The sequence below is a fragment of the Cyprinus carpio genome, chromosome A14 (genome assembly GCF_018340385.1).
Source record: "Cyprinus carpio isolate SPL01 chromosome A14, ASM1834038v1, whole genome shotgun sequence".
Taxonomy (NCBI): Eukaryota; Metazoa; Chordata; class Actinopteri; order Cypriniformes; family Cyprinidae; genus Cyprinus; species Cyprinus carpio.
In genome coordinates, this window is record NC_056585.1 from 11,134,160 (window position 1) to 11,152,354 (window position 18,195).

An 18,195-nucleotide genomic window follows, 5' to 3' on the forward strand; every position below is an offset into this window, starting at 1 on the left:
ATTCCTTCCCGTTAGAAGAATAATATTCAATCAAATTGCTCTCTTGTCTTAGATGGCAACATTTTCAAGGGTAGCTTAGCGGAGGGTCAATTGTTTACGTCAATAATATTATGATAGTAATTGGCATATATGTCATTATTGTTGTGTATTGCAGAATATTGGGAAGAAGATGTCTTGCCAGCAGTTCATTAGCAATCTGGATGGCCTCAACGACGGCAAAGATTTTCCCAAAGAATCGCTCAAGGTAATTATTTGGACACACAGCAGACATGTATTAGCTTCCTTTTTTCCCTATTATATTATTATTATTAAAACCAGTGGTATGAAAGGAAGCATTGCTTCAGAAAAAAAAACACATGCATGTGTACTGATAGAGTGTGATTTCTCACCAAATCTGACTGATTTTATGAAAACATACCCTAAACACAGTAACCGCATAATGCTCATGTTGTAATTTCATTTATGAATGCATTCGTGTTTAAATTAGATTCAAAAGCATATTGTTTCATGTGCTCGGTCCCATAAACCCATCTGACTGTATTGGTGTGGTTGTGGTGTTTCAGATATACGGTATTAACAGTCTCATATGTCTCTGTCCTGGTTTAGGTGCTCTATAACTCAATAAAGAACGAGAAGCTGGAGTGGGCGATGTGAGTATCCAATATCATCCCCAGGAGTCAAGTGCGCTCGCATTATCATGTGACTTCTGGGGCTAATCTGCGTATAAAGTGCGCAATACCTGTACACATGCATTAATGCTGGTTAATCCGCTCTGTTTCTGCAGTGAGGAAGAGGAGTTGAGGAAGAGTCTGTCGGAGCTGGTGGACGAGCAGTGTGAGGCGGGAGGGAAGAGGGTTGTCAGGGTAACGGACGGCAGTAACCCTTTCATCGCCATTCCACTTTTGCTTAATGCTGTGACGTACAAACACGGCGTTCTGACACGCAAAAGCCACGCAGACATGGACGGCAAACGCAGTACGTGTGTCATTTGATTGTTCTGCAAAGTCATAATTTTGGTATGAATTTCTCAGTGCTGTTCCCCTTAGTTTCCACATCATTTCCTGTCCATTCTTTTTTGTCTGTGTCAAAATAAAACAGACAAATAAATAAATAAACACAAAGGTAAATCATGTCTCTGTTCTCACTTACAATACCTAGTGTGCTGCCCATTAAGGCAACATTTCACATGTACGTCTGTCTTAATTTCACTAAGATGCTTTTGTCAGATGCTTTTATTCAAAGTGAGAGAGATACAGTATAAGCTATTTTTTTTAAATATATACACAATTGTTATATTTTAATTCTAATTATTTTTTGCAAACATATTTTTACATTTTTTTTTTTCTTTTATATATTTTATAAGTATTTGACATTATATTTAAGGATTTTATATTATGGGTGCTTGTGTCTTTTTATGCTGATTACTATTACACCAATATCAGCATGCTAATGTTAGACTCTATTTAAAACAAGTCAGATCTCCTATGCAGAGCATTGTTTGTATTTTGTGTGGCAGCACTTCTGATATAGAACACTCCAAATAGGTCACTCACAAGGTTCCATGATGGTTAGCATGTTGTCTTTCAACAGCAAAGCAGCTTTGGAGTTGAAGCTTTGGAGCAGAGCTGATGTCAAGGAATGCAATAAATCAGCATTATTTAGGACCCGCCAAGATTTATTCTGTTTAATAATTCAGCTGCTTTAATTAAAACAATCAGGTTGTATCTTCCAGTCTGGTGGAGTTCATTTGCGAGCAGTGAAGTTGGTTCTAGAGATTTTCTTTCCTGGACTTGTGCTGCAGCAAACAACAGCAGAGCTCATTAGTGAAGTGTGCCTCTATTCTGTCTCTCTCTTACACACTTTTTCTCTTTTATTCTGTCTCTCTGCAGCCCCGAGAGGACGCAGAGGCTGGAAGAAGTTTTATGCCGTGCTGAAGGGGATGATTCTTTACCTGCAGAAAGTAATTTAAATCCACTTCCCACACACACACCACACACAGTCATGCTATATTTTGCAGTATGTGTACTATAATATGTGCAAGGAATAGTCAGACAACCAACTGCATTTGCCAAAGTGTCCAACAAGAGCCCACTACACTGATTGCTGATTTTTACAGTTTTCTTATACAGTTTACAAGTTTATAATCACTTTTTAGACTCATTATGTAGTAAGTCCAAGAGTTTAAACTATTTATATACTGATTACTAGTTTTTACTAGTACTATGCTAGTTTTTCTTATTATTTTATTAATATTTTGATTTCAGTTTTCGTTCGAATTTTTATGTGCTTTAATTGTTATTGTTTTTTTATTACTTTTTTTTATTACTGTTTAGGTTTAATTTATTTTTATTTCTTTTTCTTTTTTTTAACAACTGTTTATTGAATTTTCTTCTGTTAACAGTAGTATCAAGCAAAAAGCAACTGTACAAATTTAGAACCCATCCCACCCCCTGGTAGACTTAAGGGTAGAGAAGAAAAATAATAAATAAATACATAAAGTAAGATAAATAATAATAATAAACAGTAAATTAAGTAATTTATACATAAAATAATATTTACAAAGATTTTAGAAAAGATGACACAACATTAAAAGATTGAATGCCATTCTTAACTGTTTTCACAATTTATTTTTATTTCAATTTAAGATTTACTTAACAGTTTATTATTTTTATTTTAGTGCTTCAACAAGTTAATTCTCAAGGTAACATTTCTCATTTTTATTTAGTTTAACTTTTTCGTTTAGTTTTATTAATATTTCAGCTTTATTTCAATTAATAATGTTAATTCAATTAATTTATAATGTTATTTCAATGTGTTAGTTAATGATAACCCTGATTTGAAACACACTACAAAAGCAGCAAGTCCACACAAGCAGACAAGGAACTCGACTTAGAATTGACTCTTCACAAAGAAACCAGTTCAAGCAGCACGTGAACTGATCATCTCATCACTAGTTATAGCACAAAAAAAATATGAATGAACATCAGAAGGTATCTTTTTTTTCCGCCACAGAAATTTCAGTACACACCATTTTTCAAGTTCAAGTCCATCAACGTTAATCTATTAAACTCTCCTGTCTGGTTTGTTTGTTGGACAAAATGACAGATTTCTCATTATTATTCATAAGACCTCCCAACAAAAAAACTCGTGAAGGGTCTTGATTTTAGAGGAGTTAGACATAAACAATCACGCTGCTAAGTTAACCCTGTGATACTCTAGTAAGCATGCACAATAGACAGCAGACACAAATAATAGGTAAACAAGCTTGTTTTAGTAGTGCTTTTCAATACTGAATGAAATAAATGCATTTTTCTAATTGTGTGAAAGATCAGTCTCTACTGTTTTACAATTTGGTCAAAAGCTGATTTCTTGTAAGACAGCATAATTATCTAATCATGTTATGCTGCTTACTTTGGGAAATGCCTTTGTGGTGCCTTAAAATGCCGCCTACTTTGGCAGCTCAGTAGGGTTTTGGAACGCAGCCATTGTCTCTCTATCATTTATCTTCATTGTTGCTTTGACTCATTCTTCTCTCTGTCTCCATCGTATGGTCAGGATGAGTACAAGCCTGATAAAGATCTGTCAGAGGTGGACCTGAAGAATGCAGTACGGGTTCACCACGCTCTTGCTACCAGGGCATGTGACTACAGCAAAAAACAGAACGTCCTCAAACTCAAGACCTCGGACTGGAGGGTTTTCCTGCTGCAGGCCCCGTAAGCATCATGCCTCTTCAGCTGCTCCGAAAATCGTTTTTTTTTTTCTTTTTCCTTTTAGTGTAGTTGGTTAGTTAACAGTCCACTGTGTCACAGAGTACTAGGGGTCAGATTGCTTTCATTCTTTGCTTACTTGTTGTTTTTGACTCTTCCTTTAAATGTGTGTGTGTGTAGGAGTGAAGAGGAGATGATGTCATGGATTTTCAGGATTAATCTGGTCGCTGCTCTTTTCTCGGCTCCTGCTTTTTTTTTCCCCGCTGCCATCGGCTCCATGAAGAAATTCTGCAGACCGCTACTGCCTTCATCCACCACTAGACTCAACCAGGTGCACAAATACAGCTACAGACTCTAGTGAACTTCATTACGCAGTGGAAGAATTTAGAAATTTGATGATGATATTGAACTAATGATGAGCCAAACTATTTATTGAACATCGGTGTTAAAATATTGCACAACACTCTACAGGAATACTGTATCCCATGATGCAGTGGGGTTCCTTTTCCAGTTTGACAAATGTACTGTACAAATATATATATATATATATATATATATATATATATATATATATATATATATATATTCTGGGGTGATGATTCTCACCCTCTTGTTATTCAAAACCTCTTTTTTATAAATAATTAAAAAATAGTTTCTAATTTATGCAGGAAGAGCAACTGAAGTCCCATGAGAACAAATTGAAGCAGGTTTCTCTGGAATTGGAGGAACACAAAAGGAGCCCACCAGATCTGACACCCAAGAGCAAAGAATCAGAAGAGTATCGAATCAAAGAGCACTATTTAACCTATGAGGTCAGACCAATACAAAGTCATCTGTCTCAGAGCTCATATGGATGATAAAGAATACTGATTAAATACTCATTGGTCACAAAATAGCATCTGTAAAAACAGTGGTTCCCAACTGGTGGGTCGTGACCAAAAATGAGGTCACAAGTCTTGGTCAACAGGGAAAATAATGCAAATTACAAATAGAAAAATGCAACTAAGCATATAATCGTGCATGATTATAATAGCAAAACAAATTGGCTACCAACTCTTAAAAAGGAGGAGAAAACTTTTCATGTGTATTTTCTTCTTATTGTCAAAGGTTATATGACCTATACTACAATAAACAAGTTAAAATGAAGATATACTGTAGGTTTTATGCATGCATTATCAGAATTTAGAAAATTAACAAACAGGTTAATAATACTAATACTTATAATTATAATTAATAAATCTATGAATATTACATCGTTAGATTTCAAGGACATTTTTGTTTACTTTTGCTAAAAAAAAAAAAATTATAAATAAAAATTTATGTGGTCTGAAAGACTCCTAATCTGGGTCCTAAAGCAAAAGCATTTGAGAACCACTGATTTAAATCACATATATGTAACATTTTTGCCTACAACAGGGAAAAACTCTGTGTGTGTAATATTTTGCTAACCAACACCATTAATTTTAATTTAAAGCCATTTTAATCTTTATTTTTTTCTATGTCTGCAGAAATGTCGCTATGAGACGTACATCAGTCTTCTGCAGGCCAAGTTTCGCACCAGGAAGTGATGACTTGGATAAGATTGAAGCCAGTCTGTTCAGTGGGGAGGGGAAAGAAGGTTACCTGCGCAAAACTCAGTCCAGCCCGTCAATCAGCCAAGGTCAGGGGGGTCAACGGACGGGCTGGTCATAAACACGCCCCACAGCACAATAGCTGAAGAGCCTTCTTTGACCTCTGAACTCATGTGACACACTCACGTTTGAGCCTGACTGCAGTGGGTTTGAATATGTGAGACAGAGTCGAGAGAAATGCAAACGTAGCAGTATAATGTTCTTATTATTTTAATGTACAGTAAGTTTATTATGACCATTATATGTATTAATAGTATTATTACTACAATAATAAACATTATTGATAATGCTATGAACATTATTATGTGCCAAAAACGAAAAAATGAGGAGACCAAGACTGTATAAGTGGGAAGAAATGACAACAATGCATATAAAGTCAAGAGAAAGTGAACTGTGGAATTACAAAGACATTGCGGAAGATGCACTGTGACATGCAGCCACGTTGTGATGTCATTTAGAATTTTACTTTGACACACAAAGAGATTCATTGAGATTCCGTTAAAGGCACAGTTAAGCCAAAAAGGAAACATCTGACCCTTATATTGTTCCAAATCTGTACAATTTTCTTCTGAGGAACATAGAAAATATTTTAAAGAATGTTGGGGCCTAAACAATCATTCCCCATTTACTTTCATTGTATGAAAGAAAAAAAAAGAAAACTGCCTGAGACATTTTTCAAAACATATTTTTTTGTGTTATGCATAAGAAGGAAAGTCATACAGGTTTGGAATGACTTGAAGACAGAATTTGTCAATGTTAAAGTCAGTTTATATGCAGAGATGGCAATAAGTATTTTTTCCCCCAAAAAAGTTCAACCTGGCAGACAGGGTAACAATAGCTCTGCCAATAAAGCGCTGCAGTGATGGTGTATTTTTGTAGGCCAACCTGAAAGTTTGCATAACCCTGCTTCCCTCAACAAAAACTTTATTGCAGAAAATAGGCTCTATGACAGACAAAAGTTTATGATTCTTATATACTTTATTCAACATAATAATCTTAAGAAATGGAAAAAAAATTGTATGAATTTTGAAACCTAAATAAATCAACAAAATGTAAAAAGCTAAACATAGGCTATGAGTGAATTACACCGTGGTCACATGACTTCAACTTCTCCACTATTAACCTACAAACAACACTTTCATTCTTTATAAAAAAAATTTTTTAAAAATCCATAAAATGCCATTTTTTTCAGGTTTTGGTCTACAAAAACATTTGACTGACCAATGGCAGGCAGGGAGAGTTCTGAAAATCTGTTTGATAAGTCAAAATTGAAGTTCCGTTGTGGCACAGAATTGACACTTTTCACCTTTAAATAAATCATGACATCACTTGGCAGTGTTTGACATTCTTTATGACATCACAACGTGTGTGCATCCCAAGGCTGTGTGTGGTAATGGCTTCCTGATTGACAGGTCTGGTTTAGATGTAGCATTTGATGTACTTGTGAAATGCTCACAGTATCGGTCTCATGAAGGTGGCCAGTTTAAGGGCTTTGCCGCACGTTTGGGTGCATGTAAAGATTCACGTGGGGCTGTTTGTAGTGTTATATAACTACCCCTTGTAATTATTTATTATGTTATATTTATTAATTGTAAATTTATATTCTCCTTTTGGAGACCATATAGCAGGAAGACGCTTGTAAAGATGACTACATTTGACCCTTGATTAGTTTAACCTGCACCGTTTGTTTTTTTTTTTTTTTTTTTTTTTTTTTACTATCTTAACTGAGGAGCTGACAGTTGATTAATGGATCCAGGGATATATATCTCATGTTGGAAAATACAGTGTCTTAACACGGGACAGGGTATGGGACATTGTATGCGCACAAGCGAGGAAGGAAGACTGCAAGTTGAGTTTGAGTATGCAAAAACAGTGACGAAGAGGAAAAACATTTCGGACTGAAAGCGACGCCCTCATTTTCTCTATTCAATGGACCACAAAGCCTCTATGTGTTTCTATGTGCCTGCAGAAAATTCAACCTGGACTGAATATTGAGCAGCAGGACTGCAAACAACACACCATGAACCTCCCTGCCTCTTCATCTGAATCGCTGTAGCGAATCGAAACGGCTCAATCCTGGAAACGTATCACTTTGGAAGAAGATATAATTGTTCTTGAGCCACCAAATAGGACTCTGAAACTTAACGGTACAAACTTTGAGCAAGTGCAAGTAGATTTTTATAGTCCTGTTGTAAAGCATGAGGAGTTTGAAAGTGAGAGAATGAGCTTTTGGCTCTTTTATGCTTTATGGATGTGGAATGACATTAGAGCTGCAATTTTATACATTCTTAGTAATGGCTTTCTTAAAGGGACCTCTATAGCCTTCTTTTCGCTTTGGCTGTTGTGCTAACATGATTTTCCCGTTTAGGGTTAGAACTCAGACGCTGTTGTAATAAAAGATTGTGATGATTATTTCACCATCTCCTCCTGCGTGAAAGGAGTCTGTGTGTTTCATCTCATTTAAAGTCCTTATTTCTGCCACACAGGTTAGTAGGCGCTCATTTGCCAAGTGTTGCATTAATACTTCTTTCTTGCAGAACATCACTGGTACATCTTTCTTCTCATATTTAATGTCTTTATTTTAATGCAAAAAATCATAGATTTTCTTGGGAAATTCTATTACACACATTATTATTAAGCAGGGTAGTTTACCAATTAACAAATCAAAGGCATCAAATCTTCAAGTCAACATGAAACGGCAACCCATTTTACTTCCACTTGGTGACATTGGTTGAAAACAAAGTCATTTTAGAGGAAGCAGGTCTCCTTTGAAATCACATGCACTGAATAATCACCCACGATAAGACACGGATTTGGTGTTGTGTTCTCATAGACTTTTTTCAATAAAAAATCAGGGCAACCAAAAACACATTGTTGGACATTATGTAAAAAAATTCAGCATTATTAAAACTATTTTTTCTATAGAATTTATTTTTAAATAAAATAAATAAGGTAGAGGCTAATGGTTAAAGCCAAGCTCAAGATATTTTCACTTTTTATTCGGCAATATGAATACATCATTATATATGTTAAAGCTTCTTCTCATCTTGAAAAAGCCGTTTGCCTAACAAATGGTAAATAGGACTATAGAGGTTGTTGGCGACCATTAAGCATCATCATACCAAACAGGTAAACTCATCTACTCACAATCTTTATTTCAAATAAAGTTCGAAAGAGTTGTAAGAAGCTTAGTTGTGTAGTTCATTTATAGCCTAACTTCAATATTTATTATTTTTTATTTCTGCCGATGTTTTTTTAGGCTTCACAGTTCATGAAATGTGTTTTGTGAATTAAGAATTTCAATTCCTGAATTTCTAGAAAATTAGCCTCAGGTGGTAGGCCAGACCTGATAACCACATTTACAACCTTTGTAGCCAACCATTTGCATATAATACAAGTGTTTTCTAATTCTATCCCAAGTGCATTGCCTGGAATAGACTTTAGAACCTAAAATGAGAACATTGGCATTTATGGCTTTCACTGGTTTTACAGTACTTAGTTTGTTGGCAGCTCTTTAATATCCAGAAGTCAGAATTATAATTTTGTGGCTTTTAGTCTGTCTGTTAATACTGAAGTCATTTGAAAGCTAGATGCTAAAGCTTATTCTAAGCAAACTAAGCATTGCAATTTGAAGAAGCATGTCTCATGGTTCCCAACTGACATAAACAATAGAAAGAAGATTGTTCTGTCCTGCATGCAAGTCCTGTTTCAATTGAAAACACATGGGTTAAAATAGGTTATTTTAAAGCCATTTGCCATTTTTACATAAGTATTAGTTTCATGTTTGCATGTTCTGTACTAGCTTGACACTCTGAACAGATAATTAACCCAAAAAATGAAAACTGTCAGCATAAACTCAACGCACCCTCATGTGGTTTCAAACCTATATGACTTTTTGTGGTTCACAAAAGTTATTCAATGGGGTCCAAATAACTTTAATGAAGAGAATTGTAATTTTGGGTCAACTATTTCTTTAAAATGCCACTTGGAACTGAGCTGATAAACTAAACAACGCACACACAAACACACACACACAAAAAAAACAATCAATTGCCAGGGAGGAATGGAATGATTTATTGCAATTAGTCATTTTCAGACACAAAGGGCTTTCCAACTCTAAGAAAACATACGTACCTGTACAAAAACACACTTGTTACCAAGAAACGTAAATCTGAATAAAGTTGTGAGAACACGCAAACAGCCAAGGGAACAAACAGAGGATGAGGAGGAACGTTGTGGCACATGAAGAAGAGTGGAACACGATGGGCATTTCTAAGCAATTTAAGCACCATATCATGTTATAGGAAAGGCTGAACTGAATACCTTCGAATGTATGACTTAAGTTTAACATGGGTACACACATGAGAATAATCATCACAGTATTTTTTCATTAGACATTTTTAACCAACTAAAGAAAATAACAGTTGGTGCACTACTTAGTCATCATGCAATTTACTTTAGTAAACCTTCTGTAACACAGACAAAATAGACTTCAATATGTAGAAGAACTTCATAGATTTCTGCCAAACAGCAATTGTCACAAAGCCTGGAAAGTAATTATAGAATCTTTGAACGTGAGGTCACCTATCAAAATAATATGCTGATTTTTTTTTAAATTTTCTTTATATATTTTAAGTGCAAGGATTTTATCCATTTGATTCAATGCTTTCTGTAAGTCTAAAAATACAAAGGAAAAAAAAAAAACAGCAATATGCTTTTCCTATATATATATTCCCTATGAATATAGGAACACATATATAGGAATCATATACATATTTATATATTTCATTTTATATGCTATATCTTTTTTAATAAAGAGGAGCATCATATGTAACAAACCATATATACACACACATCACAGGTCATATATATATATTTTTAATTACAACACATTTGATAGGGAATAAAAAAAGGAAATGGTTGGTGGGATATGTGAATACCCTCCTTGTGCACTGCCCCTCGATGCAGGACCCCTCCCAGACAGTCTGCTTAATACGCAAAACGCCACCACAGGTACATGCTAAGAAGGTCAAGCCTTGAGCTTGTGGTAGACATGGCGCGAAGGAACGTGAAGTATGAGAACTAATCCAAGTTGGTGACCTGGCCGTGGTTTAACAGGGACGGGGGACGTTTACATGGCGCATTTTTTTTTTTTACACACGACCCCGACACATTCATGAGATTCACACGGTAGATCATGTTTTTAAAAGGTGCTTTTTGCGCGGAGTCGCTCTTCGTATTGGAAACCGCAGATAACTGGAGGCGGGCGGTTACAGGTTGTCTGTTGCAGCTCCATTAGTTCATTCTGCTGGGCAGGGTAAGGCAGGTGATTGTGCGGACAAAGGAATCAGCACCTTAAATTGGAGGAACGACTGAACATCGCTATGTTCCAGTCCAGCATCATGGAGTCGTCACTGAACATCGTATAGAAGTACCAGCATGAGTAGTACATCTAATTTTTTATTTTTATGTCCCCACAGGCATGTTGTGCATCAAACCACATACAGGTCTCTGCTGGTGGAGAGCTCGAACACTATTAAATGAGGGGAAAGTCTCTGCGATGCCACCCGGACAGGATTGAGCCATTTAGTACCCAATAGCACCTTCACGATTGACTTTAAACAAACATGAAAGCCAGTCACGTGCGTATTGATCTAGGGCTTCGAGGGGTGTGTTTTTTGCATCACTAGGAAACACCCTTAAATGTTACTTCCAGTTTAGATTTCGCTCACACAGTGGCACACATTGAACAGTTTTTCATACTCGGATCTGGGCCAGTGATAGGAAAAAGATTTGCTTACCGGTCCAAGAGGAAAAGATAAATCTAACCATGGTACAAACAGAGCTAAAATAGTCCGTACAAGAGAAGCATGCTGTTTCAGATTCTCAGAGATGTGAGGGGGCAAAGTACATGAGCGAGACAAAGTGCGTATGTGATGCTTTAATATTGTGCCGTGGTAAACAGAGGAGACCAAACGCTCTGCAGGAATAATGTCAGCCTTGATCCCCGATAGATTTCCTCATGTGCTTAGCAGCGAAACAGACCTTTAGCATGGAGGTCTGTGGCTGGAAACCTTCAAACTGTCTGTAGGGCGCTGTGGCTTCAGTAGACACGAAGGTTCCGCGTTTTCACAAAACCCCACATATCTGAGTATTTGTGACGTTGGGGTCTGACTAGCAACAGCTTTTACCTGCAATACTAGTGAGAGCTGGCGTATTATCGAGAGAGGGATGAGGATGAAAAAAAAACACAAAAAACGTCTTTTATCTTTTTTCCTAACACCGATTCACACAGATATTTGATAAAAGATAATAGTAAGGAATGATAGACTAGTCTCTCTGACTGAAGCATTGTGCATTTAACATTGGCTAAAAAAAAACATATATCTTAGCAACAGAGTATCAAACCAACAGAAGCTTTTGAAGTGACACTACATCACTGTATTTTTAGGTCACACAGGATTGTATCTGATTGGCGGAGCAGGTAGACAGATTGCCGCTGTATATACGCAGGTGTTTTCAGACGGCCCCTGTTGGGTTGTGACCGGGGGGTTATGTTACTAGGAATACACCCTCAACTTTGACTTGGGGCAGTCAAAAAGGTAGTTTAATATGCAGAAAAGAATGTTTTCAATTACAGCGAGCCTACATGCTATACATTTTGTGTTGTTGCAGGGGACAAGTATCCACATACATTAGAATGCCGATGTCGCTCAACATTCAATCATTTTGACCATCCCGCAGAATCTGATCCCCCTCGGACCCCAAGAGGTAGCCATCATTAATGCCTGTTCAAAAACACTGCATTATTGTTTTCTAGATCACTTCAAGGTAGTATTTTCTGGTAATGCTTTTTAGTAGTGTTGAAGTTGAGTTAACGTTCTAATCACCTGGATTATACAACTGAATTAACAAAAAAAAAAAAGAATGAGAAATGTTTAATTTGACCATTTGTAGCTTCGGTTACATATGTGTAACTTTAAAAGAGTCATATTTTCATAGTTATCGCAACATCATTCAGCGATTGTGGAGGATTTCCAATCAGGCATTGAATAGAGTACCTATTAAAGATCTCTCGGAAATCGTTTTGCTTTGGGGGTCCAAAGAGGGACTTGAACCGGCGGCGGGACTGAATTTGGGGGCAACGCCGCCGATTGGCACGCAGCCTATTGCACAAGATAGCTTGAAATGTTAGCATTGTAACTTTAGTGAGAAAAGTTAAAATCTTCAAGGTGCGATGTGACGAGATTGACAACAAATGAATTCAGCAACTGATAAGACCGCAGAAAAAAATCCCACGAAATGGGGTATATTAGCCACAGTACAAAAAAACATCACAAGGCGTACTGCCTCGGGCCGTAAGTCTACGAATATAGGCCTACATTAGCATAAACGCTGGGCTGTAGCAAGAAACATACATACAAAACTTATCACAGCATGTTTTTTTTTTTTTTTTTTGTATTTTTTTTATGCGTACACCGCCGCTTTGTTGTTTTTTTTTTAACCTGTAATTTTTTTATTAATTTGGTCTATTTTTTCACGAAGCACACGAGGGAGCAGACCTACGACCGTCTTTAGGTGACTTTGGTTGTGTTCGTAGGCTGACAAGCAAAAAAAAAAAAAATAAAACTGACATCAGTCAAAAAATAATAAATTATCACGTAGGCTGGCATCAATGACAAAACCGCGAATCGATTTGGCCTTTGAGCACCGCCACGGAGAACCAAAGTAATTCTGATATGACAGTCCTTCTGATATGAATGAAGCAGCACATCCATGATGGACGCAGCGGCGGGGTGGATAATGACCATCATCGTTCTTCTCCCGAGCAACGCCGGTCTTTCTCTGATGGCTTGTCGAAGTCCTCATCGAAACCCGCTCCACGAGCGGGACAGCAGCGACGCGGGGTTGGACCGGGGCGGGCGGGGGAACGACAAAGGGGGACAAGACAAACAGCGATCGGAAAGAAAAGATCGAACACTAAAGCATGTAAACGTGTGGAGCATAGGAAGGCACCAGTTGTTTTTTTTTTTGGACGTTGTTTAGAGTATGCTCCGCGCAAGAGTTATTAGACGACAACTCGCGGACGTGGGGAGGCAGGCTCCTTTTTTGGAGTACCCGCCCACCGGCCGCACCCACCACCGCCAAAAAGCAATCAAGAGGAGGTTCCGCGACAGAAAACGGTGGGCAATTTCAGAAGGAATCTAAGTACATCTGATTCACAAAAGGGCAATAGTTTTGTATATCGTAAGTTTAGCACTTCAATGACACCGTCTGCCCAAATGTCAAGGTGGGCAATGGTGCAACAGGGTTGTATGTAACAGGAACAGACGTCAACCGTGTGTTTTAGCAATGCCTGTCGCTGTGCGGGCTACCGAAGCACAACATTGCATGTCGCGTGCAAACAAACAGTCTCATTTGCGTTTGTCTATAGAAGTTTAAGAGCCAAACGAGTAAGCAACAGCTCTAGATCCTCCTCATATGCACTTCAAGGTGGCAACTCGGTCATTTTGGGTGTTTAATGTTAGACATGTGAAGCGTCTGTTGCCATGACACAGGTATTCGGCAAATGAAAGTGGACTAATAACATGAGTTTTAGTTGATAATTTGGTGGTCATGTAATCTCAACATTGATGCAACTAGGCAAAATAAAAAAATGCTTAAAGTAATGACAAAAATGAGACCAAGTGGAACCTTTTAAATCGAACCAGAAGGGGTGACCATCGCATTTATATAAATTGATTTATGCTAACACTTAGGGCGGATGGTTAAAATATGCACAGACTCCCGCATCACCGGGCCGGGCACTCCTGATGGTTCGTTTGCACGTGAGAACCGTTGGGGGGCAAACGCGGTCCTAATTAATAAGCTGGGTGTGGCTGGAAGTCAAAAGGTGGGAGCATCTGATTAAGTTGGCTGGCCTCTTTGGCATTTTGGCAAACTTGGGAATATGTTAGCATACTGCAAAAAAAACAACAAGTCCATCATGTGGGTGTGCCAGGGCAAATAACCAGCATCCTTTAAACAATTGGACAGAAAACTGAACGGGACAGGTGTCAAATGGGGTCAGAAGAAGATGCTCAAAGCGCACCAAGCCACCGTGACGTCCATCTCACTTTGCAACGCTCAGCGTTAGAAACCCCAGCGTGCATGCTGAATAGCATAACAGCAGGGGGCCGTGCCACTTTCGTACTTTGTTAAAAAATAAAGTTTTCATTTCAAAAGATTGACAACAACACACAAACACCGTTATGTTATACGTTTTTAAGCATGGAGCAGGGCCGCTGTCAGCAACATGATTGACAGGTGTCAGTGCTTGAAGTGTTTTATAAAGCATACGACTGCGTTATTGTTTTTATATTAAGTGTCATTGTTACCATGACCTAGGACATTTCTTTTATTGGCTAAGTAGAGGGTGGACCATTCGCTTGGCTGAGTCATGAGATAGTGGCGTTGAATAACTTGTGATGAAGGAGTAGGTCGGATATATGGTTTTCAGGGATGTTTAAGAGTATTTGTACTGGCACACGAAGAGATTTTTTGCAGTTGCAATCAAGGTAGAGCTTGAATGTGTGCACACACGGTGGGACAGAGGGATAGACACACACTCCGCACCACCGGGAACACGGTTCATACATCAGGTTGTCGATAGCATCGTCTTACTGTGAAATGTGGTAGTGGGTAACTTCCGGCGATGACTGAAGAGAATGCAACTGTTTGAGGTCTGTGAGGGGTTGGTGTTGGGGTGAGCGATCCCAAATTCATAACGTCTGAATTATCATGTTATTTTGTCTGGGGCGCACAGGCGTGCATTAGTCCCTCGTCTCCGTGTCCCCGTGCAGGCCTCCGTATCATCTCGCGCGCCCTCTCCGCTCGCGGCTCCGCTCCTGGATCTTCTTCATCTCGTCCGCGTACTTGCAGAAGGTCGTGCCGAATTTGGACCAGACTTTGCAGGGGCACCCGTGATGGAGTTGCGGTAGGTGGGCTTCACCTCGCTGACCCGCATGAAAAGAAGACGCCGTACTTGTTGGATCCCACGTCGAAGAAGAAGCGCTTGTTGTCCACGGTCAGCGACGTGCCCTCGGGCAGCTCCGCGGGGTCCTCGTCCACGCCGAAGTCGTCGATGAGTTTGGCCAACGCGTCGCGGAACTCGATGAGTCCCTGTGCGGGAAGCGCGATGGTCTGGCCTTGCGAGGTTCCAGGGCCGGGCCCGCGGTTGACCTGTCTGCCGGATCGGAGAAACCGCCCCCTCTCTGGTTCTCCTTCAGATCCATGTAGTACTTCGATTCTCGCGCACCAGGAACTCGCTCTTAAGCGCCCTCCTGGGCTCGTCCTGCACCGTGTCGCAGGGTTGCTGGGGCCCAGCTGGGCGTAGTAGTATGATGAAGTCTCAAGGTAGTCATGGAACTCCACGGCGACGGACATGGAGAGGAGTCAGAGCGGCTCTTGTTTCCCCCGGCCCCGACCTCTGCTATCTTCAAGAGAAAGCGGCCCTTTGCGTTCTGCTTCACGTCCAGATAGAAGCGTTTGTTCTGGATATCCACCCGGCTTCGAGAGGCAGAAGCTCCTCCGTGTCGTGCTGGAGCCGCGATGCAGCGCCCTGTTGCATCGGACCGGGGCCTGTGGCGAATCCTCCGTGCTCACTTTTTCACTGTCTCTGTCCGCTTAATGAGTGCAGCCTCTCCGTCTCCTCCTCAGCCCTGCTGCAAAGCGACTGGTGCTGAGCGCGACCGCGGAGCTCTCGCGAGATCTGCTGCCAGGAGCGCTTCCTGAAGAGGAGACGACAACCTCCGCGTCAAGCGGTCAGCGATGGATCAGGTAAGCATCAATGGAACACAACCAATGAAAAAGATAGTAAACTAAATATTCTTAGAGGAAGTTTACTATATATGACATTCTGAAATGACATAAAGGTGTTATATTATTCTTATAAAACCACTGTATTGTTTTAAAAGCAATTGCATGTTCAGTTAGCCTATATAAAGAATTCAAATGTATATCTTTTTTGAAAACAAAAATAGTTTTAATTACATTAATGACTGTATAATTTACAAGGAATGTAATAAAATAATTAAAAAATGTAATATAAGCGTCTATTTTCAAAGAGTCACTACAAAGCACAAGTTTTCACGACATTCTGTAACCATTTGTGGATTCCGATGTATAAATCTGGCTGTCATAAAAGCTGCTTCTCTGTTTTTGGTAGGAGCTTCCAATTGTTTGTAGATTCATGTCGAAGTTTAGCTGCTCTCGTTTATTTTGTGTCAGGATGTTTCCACAGAGAAGAAAGCTGAGTTCTGAAGCATCAACCTCTCCACTGACAGCCATTCACACAGAATGCTCTTATACGCGTTGCGCATTTATTTTATTTTATTTTTATTTATTATTTTAGTTCATCTTGAAGTCTCCGTCTGGTGGGTCTCTCTCTATTTCTGCAGTCCGCGAGATTCTTCAGATCAGTAGTGTGTTGGTAAAAGTCATATCAGCGTTACGATTTGCGCACAAAGCAGTAAACTTCTTCATTAAGTCATTTGGATCTTTTTTGCCATTCTCTGAAAGTTTTTTTTTTTTTTACTTTTTGTCTGTGTGTTCATCGCCAGAGTGTAGATTATCTCTCATATTACTATGACTCATGTGCATGTGTTTAATAATCGTATGTGTGTGTGTGTGAAAGGGGGGGCAGAAGAAGGGAAACTCAAAAGAGGCTAATAAATGTCAACATGTTGGTGTTTTATTGCTGTTAGATAATTTCACACATTCTCTTGCATTTATCTCATTACATTATATATGTATAAGTATGCGCAATTGGAAATAATACGCTGTAAAATTAGTTAATAAAATTACATGATCACGGGCAAAATGCTAGGTAATTATGTAATGTTATGGACTAATAGACTGCAAATATCTATTTGCTGTTCCTTTTCACCGACAGCGACAGCGACGCGCCCACCATAGAAGACTGTCGAAAAGCTTTTTTTATTATGACTGGGTGAATGAATTCTGAGATTGCTGCTCGTATGTGTGTGTGTTGTGTATTTCGTTTTATTAGACAGCTTTTGTAAGTCAGTGACGAGATTAATAAAGACATGATAAAAAGAAACAGTCTTTTAACATTCTAGGTAGAAAACATTCTCAAGAAATGTAATATTTGAATTCATATCAGGTCCTATACATTTTAAAATCGTTTACACCACTTTGATTTTATAAATGGCAATGATTTTCAAACATATTTTATGATGAGGGTCCTTTATGTTTTATGATTTTCTTGTCACATGACAACAATGGCTCCTGCAAGGTGGTTATGCCACATGTTCAAATATTAATAATATTCTTAAACAAGATTGTATAAAAGTAATTTTGATAATTTTTCAGATGCTTTTTTATTTATTTAAATTTTTTGACTCTTTTATGAAAATACACATTTTGTTAAGCTCAAATGAGAGTAACTTCTTGGTTTTATTCACCGAAAGATAAATAATAAATAGTATTAATAAATATTCATTATTTTTAAATAAATATGATGAAAGTATTTAAAAATAAATACAATAAATAAATAATAAATTCAATAAATAATATTGAATTATATTATTAAATATTAAAACATAACATAATAAAAAATAAAAAATACTAGCGAAAATAAACATTTTTGATGATACACAACAGAGTTCAAGATCGAGTATTTCAGTACTTTTTTATTTAGTGATGACCGTCATTAAATAATATTTCTGACGAAATGGTAGGCCTGTAAACTTTTTTTTCCAGGAAATCCAAAGTGAATACAAAGATTACACTGAAAAAAAAAGGAAGTTTTAACTAGATTTGTAGAATCCAGATATTTTATTCGTCATTGACCCCAT

At 38.3% G+C, this 18,195-nt stretch overlaps 1 protein-coding gene and 2 pseudogenes across 1 annotated transcript in view; 1 reads left to right on the top strand and 2 right to left on the bottom strand.

Annotated features, from left to right (window-relative positions):
* Nucleotides 1–6,344, top strand: part of LOC109070413 — a 32,409-nt pseudogene extending 26,065 nt beyond the window's left edge.
* The window catches only part of LOC122133921 (SH2 domain-containing protein 4A-like), a 956,524-nt gene that overhangs the window by 71,655 nt on the left and 866,674 nt on the right, over nucleotides 1–18,195 (bottom strand). The window lies entirely within an intron of this gene.
* Nucleotides 15,190–16,666, bottom strand: LOC122147513 (annotated as a pseudogene).